Source organism: Equus quagga, chromosome 15, assembly GCF_021613505.1.
Source record: "Equus quagga isolate Etosha38 chromosome 15, UCLA_HA_Equagga_1.0, whole genome shotgun sequence".
Classification (NCBI taxonomy): Eukaryota; Metazoa; Chordata; class Mammalia; order Perissodactyla; family Equidae; genus Equus; species Equus quagga.
The window spans coordinates 40,992,624-40,999,739 of record NC_060281.1 but is presented as its reverse complement, the minus strand read 5'-3'; the positions used below and the strand labels follow the sequence as shown (position 1 = coordinate 40,999,739).

General features: G+C 41.8%; 1 pseudogene; it reads right to left on the bottom strand.

The window, feature by feature from the left end:
* Nucleotides 1-2,180: 2,180 nt before the first annotated feature.
* Nucleotides 2,181-6,828, bottom strand: LOC124227101 (AP-3 complex subunit sigma-1-like; annotated as a pseudogene).
* Between the last annotated feature and the right edge of the window lie 288 nt (nucleotides 6,829-7,116).

Below are 7,116 nucleotides of genomic sequence, written 5' to 3'. Positions count from 1 at the left end.
AACTTTATGTGTGGAGATGGGGGAGACAGGACTGAGTCACGGATAAGTGACACCCCACAACTTTATAATTGAGAAAGAGGATCTTTTGCTTCATTCTCCATCAAATCTTTTCCCTAAGTCTCTAACACGCAGAATCATTTTTGTTTTTTACCTACATTCCTTGCTCTGAACAGCTTCGGGGTATGGCTTTCTGGTAAACATGCAAAGGCCAGAAGTCATAACCGGAGGATCAAAAGGAAGGAATAGTTCACAAGCCAGACATTCTCATGGGCTCTCCCCCATAAAGCAGGTTCTCTCCGTCTTCTTACTGATGCCTGATATTCCTTCAACGAGGCAAAATGCTTCAGTTTTTAATCTGAGATAAAGGATGGAGCTGGAATATTTAGAATGCCCAGGTTCGGGGGATAAGCAGGATGAAGAGTTGGTGAAGCCTTCTGAGCAGGAACAATGAAAAACAGGAGGATGAAGATGAGCTAGAAGAAACAAACGTGTCATGAAGACTTTCAAATGGTTCAGCTGAAAAAAGTATATGCAAAAAGATAAACAATGTGACAAGATGTTGACAGTTATTGAATCTAGGTAGAGGGTATACAGGCTTTCATAGTACTATTCTTTCAATTTGCATGTATATTTGAAATTTTTCAAAATAAAAAGAGTATGAGGAATCAGTGGACAGGCCATATCTGTTTGAAAAATTTCTTTCTTTCTTTCTTTTTGTTTGCTGAGGAAGATTAGTCCTGAGCTAACATCTGTGCCAATCTTCCTCTATTTTATATGTGGGTCACTGCCACAGCGTGGCTGATGAGTGATGTAGGTCGGCACCTGGGATCCGAACCTGCCAACTTGGGCCTCCAAAGCAGAGTTGGCCAAACTTCACCACTAGGCCATGGAGCTGGCCCCTAAAAAATTTATTTAAAAAATATTTGGAGATATCCAAATATAATGTGAACATAAAATTACAACTGAAAAGTTATGATTAAATGTTCATAGTCATACCTAATGGAATGCAGATCATATTGTGGTATGGGCCTACTGAAATTGTTCCACTTGAATTTTTTTCCCACTTATCTTGACATTTGTTTAAGAGAAAAAGATCATGTTTTCTTGCAATACATAGTTGGTTCTTTCTTTATTTCTTTCTTTATCTTTAAATGTAGTGATAACATCTTTTTTGTTTGTTTGTTTTTTGAGGAAGATTAGCCCTGAGCTTACATCTGCTGCCAATCCTCCTCTTTTTGCTGAGGAAGACTGGCCCTGGGCTAACATCCATGCCCATCTTCCTCTACTTTATGTGTGGGATGCCTACCACAGCATGGCTTGCCAAGCGGTGCCATGTCCACCCAGGATCTGGGCTGAGAACCCCGGGCTGCCAAAGTGGAATGTGCCCACTTAACCGCTGTGCCACCAGGCCGGCCCCTATAGTTGGTTCTTTAAATAAGCATTGTGACAAATAGCAGAAAGAATTAATGAATGCTGCACTTGTAATCCATTCAAAACACTAACATTTTGGGTTGTACATAATATCAAATTAATAAACAGAAACCTCATTAAATTAGAGTGAGGAGGCCCAAAGAGGACGCTCTCATGCCCTACTCAACAGCAGAGCCCAACAAGAAGAAGAAAGACTTCTTGACTGGCAAGAAGCTCAGCCAATGAGAGACTGTCACAACTCAGCCAATGAAAAACCACTACACCTCTGAACTCTGTTTACCATAGCCCTCCCAACTTCCTCTCCCCTTGTTAGGAGGGCTCCCTATGTGGCTTGCCATAGTTGCAGACCCTGAATTCCAATTCTTTGCTGACTCCAATTTGACCCATTTTTGCTGGAGAAATAACTGGCTGTCTATTTGTTTAAGGTCAACAATAATTAAAGAAATGTCTCAAACACTTTTCAGAATACTGTAGTAGCCAGTGCACAGAGGCATGCCTTCCGTGGGCACAGGAATGCAGTTTAGAAAAGAAAAAAAAATCACACATTAACTGTTCAATTTCCCTAAAAACATTGAGCAAGAAAAGCAACATTGAACTTCACATACTAATTTTACGCCACCTCTATACAAGACCTTGACTTAATCCAAGAGCAAAAGTCAGACTTCCGCTGTTCTGGGGTGAACAGCTGCATGGTAAACTTCGATGACTTTTCCCTCCAGATTTAACCTGGGAGTAGCCTTTTAAATGGTTTATCTAAAAGAAGGCAGGTTTGGCACTTTTGTACTTATATCCCCAATGTTAATATTTCTTAGGATTGCAGGAAGGTTGATATTCTTTGCAGCTAATACATACCACACAGGCTGGAACTCCTGCTATGCCAGCCTCAGATTTCTTCGATTTATTTTGTGCATCAATTTATGTAACAATCTCATTCATGTTGGTCTCCAATACCATTCCTTCCATCACCATTTCTGGGAAAATATTGTGGACCTTGTCTCCATGGAAAATTAAATCCAGTTCACAAACATTTTAAAAAAACACTTATTTAATGTTCCAGGAATACTCAAATTAGATCTAAAATGCCAAGTTCATTCTCTGAAGAATGCACACAGAAGACAAAATATAACGGTGTGTAATGTCTATAAGTCAGTTTGTTGTCAGATCCTCCGATTAGTAATCCTCCTTCTGGGGAATTACAAACATTTCATCTCTCTTAAATGCCAAATGGAAAGTCTCCCTGATAATCTGCTGTTGTGTCTTCACTGTAAGGTTAGTAGAACTTGAAGAGCTGATGCTTCCGATGGTTGTTGAAAGTGAGGATTGCCTTGATTATGGCTGGACTGGGCAGGGCTGACCTGGTAGATGTCTGGAATCGGGGCTGGGGCAGGTGAGCGAGCCTCCCTTTGGGATCTTTCTAGATAGATCTGGCCATTCTTTCCACTATTTGAATTTTTTTTCTTTTTTCTTTCTTTCTTTTTTTTTTTGAGGAAGACTGGCCCTGAGCTAACATCCATGCCCAACTTCCTCTACTTTATATGTGGGATGCTTACCACAGCATGGCTTGCGAAGTGGTGCCGTGTCTGCACCCCAGATCCAAACTGGCGAACCCTGGACCACCGAAGAGGAATGTGAGAACTTAATAGCTGTGCTCCCGGGCTGGCCCAATCAACACTGTCTTGGATGGTTCAAACTACTGATCCATCTGCAGCCATTTCTTCCTCTTGTCCCCAAGGACAACATGATAGGTTTTACTCATCATTTTGCTGGAATTATTTCTGTTTTATTTCATCTATTTACCACCATAACTGTACCTCCAACACCCTCCCCGGCCCCCCTTTTTAAGAGAGACTAGATTGAAAGGACTTGTTTACAGAACACGTAATAGGGTTTCTATTATCTCATTCTTACAAAAGTCTTTGCAAACTATTTGTATAGTGGTGTTTGTTCACAATTTTACCAACAATTTAAATTTCAAAAATTTATTAGTCTCTATTTTGAGAATTAAACTTCTTTTTTTCAAAATTTGAGGACTCGCCCCCTTCCCCCCCCTCCCCAGTCTTTTGGTTTCTTCTCGTGTGTCCTAAGATTTTTCAAAGAGTGAATGACTCAGAGCACATGTACCAATTCCTACAGTATCTTAGGGATGTATTTTACTTAGCTCTAGACACTTAAATTCATTTAGAACATCTGCATTATTATCTGATGCTCTTACACACTCTATGGGGCTTCAATTTTTTTGTTAAAACTTTGCAGATTACTAAACATTGCTTTACCAAGAAGGTGAAGAAAAATAGTTGGTTATTTTCCTTGCTATCTCTTCGTGTTTATGCTATAACTCCATCAAAGCAGCAGAGAATACTGTTTTTCCTGTTTCTTTTTCAATTCGAATGTACTTTTAGGAGCCCTTTCCCTCAGAGGGGATGAGGGGACGGAGAAAGTGTTTTTCTCACCTCCATCTTTGTTCCTCCCCTGGAGGAGGCACTACTAACCTAATTGGAATCTAAAAATAGTGACTGGGATACTTCTGCTGGGGAAGAGGTCACCGCGGTGAGTTTTTCTCTTCTGCTTCTCCCAGCGTTGTTGCTGCCCTCCAGGCAGATCAGCCATTTCACCCTTTTTCTCTTCTCTATTTACGTAAACCCTCAGGCCTTCTCAGTTCCTGTTTGGCAGAAAGACTTTTGTCAGCAGACTAAATTGTCTCCTATAGCCGAGTTTCCCACAGAGTCCTGCAGAGGCAGTTACAGGAACCCACTTAAAAATAAAGAGTAGGGGCCGGCCTGGTGGTGCAGCCATTAAGTTCGCACGTTCTGCTTGGGCGGCCTGGGGTTCCTGGTTCGGATCCCGGTTCGGACATGGCAAGCCATGCTGTGGTAGACGTTCCACATAGAAAGTGGAGGAAGATGGGCATAGATGTTAGCTCAGGGCCAGTCTTCCTCAGCAAAAAGAGGAGGATTGGCAGCAGATGTTAGCTCAAGGCTAATCTTCCTCAAAAAATAAATAAATAAATAAATAAAGATCTTCAAAATAAAGATTAAAAAAAATGAAGCTTACCTCGTTTAGTATCCTATATGTTGTTATATCTTGTGTGTGCAGGGTTTGGGCGGTCTTGAGTCCTCAGTCTAGCGGCTGCTTCACAAACATGCACCTGAGCAGCGGCTCAAAGAAGGACCCTGTGCTTGGTTTACCACTCTGCTATCACCATCTTAAAACTTTCAATACTTTTTTAACAAGGCGACTCACATTTTCATTTTGCACTGGGTCCTGCAAATTATGCAGCTGATCCTGATCCAGCCCGAAGAACGCCGTCACTTCTAACAAAAACCTTCAGCTTCTAAGGGGGAGGATACAACTTTCAGTTTATTCTGGCTTTTAGTTTTTCCAACACTGTGTCTGTAGGCTTTTGCTAATGTTGCATTCATTGCGATGAAGGTACTCCCCCTTTCATCTTTTGTATAAACCTTTTAAAATTCTGAACTTCTAAGAAAACTCTTTGTACTCACATTGGTTCTTTAGATGTCTCTCTCCTCTTTTCATTCTCACAGATGATTCACAATTTAGACTGAAGCTTGTTTTTCTAATTTTCTTAAGCACGTCTGGAGTCTTATATCCAAAATAAATATATTTTGGGATATATTTTGCTTCTTTTCATTGAATTTTTTTCAATCTATTTTTCCAAAAATCTACTTTATATCTAACCCATAAATTCCCCGAAGAGATAAAGTTGCATTGAGCAAATCTATAACATAAATAAGACATCTCATAACTGTCCCTACTTTTTCTTTCATCTGAGGTTACCTGCCTTAGCTCTTGTCATAGGCCTATTTAGTTGTAACTTCCTTGCCCACTAGAACACTCTTTTCTTTTTCACTCAGGTAGGAAGAAAATTATCCTTTCACACACCCATTTCAAAATTATTTATCAAGGTTCTTGCAAGAAAATACCCTTTCTTGGAATGGTAGAAAGTAACTTTATCTCTAGTAGATTGATTCCTTGTGATTTCTCTCTATTTTAAGAATATGTCAACTATCTAGAGTAAATGTCAGCAAAATAAGGTCCTCAGACCAAATTCGGCTCATGGCCTGTTTTTGTCTTGCTTGAGAAAAGAGTGGCTTTTATATTCTTTAAGGGTTGTAAAAACAAACAAAGAGTATGCAATAGAGAGAGCCTAAAATATTAACTATCTGGTCCTTTACAGAAAAAAGCTTCCCAACCTTTGATTTAGAGAACAGTAACAGTCTGCCTTCCCGTCCCACTGAAGTCATAATAGAAAAAACTACTCTAAGCTTTAGCAAAGGAACTTGCAGTCCCCAACCTCCACTGGGTTCTTAATCCCGTATTTCCTTTCGGTTCTTTCTCCCTCTCCACAGTAGCTATTTGAAACCATTTCTGCTATGCTTGAAAGCATTCCTTTGAGCTCTATGCTCTTGGCAAGCCCATAGACCTTTCTGAGAAGAATAGTCCCACAGACCTTTTTGAGGAATGTAGTCCTACAGACTGAGGAAAGCAGCCCCATAGACCTTTCTGAGGGAAGTAGTCCCAAGCACAATGCTTTCCATGTAAAAAGTTTGTGGTTTGTGCCATTTGCCAGAAGCCAACCCTGCTGCCAGGCCAGGAGTCCAAGGGAGAGGGTACAGCGCAACTCTTCCCAGCGGGGATGCTCCTTACAGCGAGTATGGGCAGACCCACCCGATCAGACGCTGTCTTTTAGGAGTACAAATGCTTAGGTGAACTCGGAAGAGAAAAGACCTCAAAAACTCAGGTATTCATCCAATTCTCTGAGGCCTATTGTTAATCTCGGTTTTAGAACTAACTCCTGGGACGCAGAGTGACTGGTCAGCGGCCGAGGTGGTATCCTATGCTATTTCTGGGCCCTGTACCTCCAGGCAGCATAATCCCACGTGTGTCTTTTTCTTGCGACCTGGGGGAGGCTTCATAAATGAGCTCTCCACTACAATCGAGACCCAGCATCAGCTTCCCCTTATCTCACAGATGCTCTTGCTCCTACTGATGAGGATCAAGGCTGCCCCAGGGAGAGAACTCCAAGGTGCCCTGCCCTACATACCGATCTATATCCTCCTCTGGGAAGCATAGGACGTCCTGACTTGATCCGACCTGATTCCTACCCAAAGTTATAGGACCAGCCAATATCCAGTCCCCACCTACACTGATACCATTTTAACGACTTTTTTGATGATCTCTCCTTTGTCTTGTAAAGAAATAACTCACTCCTATGCCTTATAAATTTAGCCCAACCCTCAACCCACTGTAGCTCTTCCCTGCCCATGGGTCCTGTCCGCATGCTACTCCATGCTATTCTCTGAATAAAGGAGCTCTACTACCACACCTTGAGGGTCCAAGAAATCTTTCTTTCGACGCCTCGGGTCGCTGAGCCCGCATCACTACCACCTCACTCCAGCTTTGAGCTTGCCCTTGCTAAACTTCCTTCCTTTCGTCTTTCCTTCTCCACGAGGGAAGCATGTCTCCATGGCCTACCAAGGGGGAGGGGGAGGCTCAGTCTGCCCAGGCGCAGGCAAGGAGGGCTGTGTTGTCTGTAGCTATTTAAAAACAAAACCAGCTAGTTGGTCTCCTTTTAACCATCACCATACGCTGGCAATTCTAAACAACGACAGATAAAATACTTCTTCCTGAAAGCAATCTTTTGCTGGTTGGTTCTAAACAATTGTA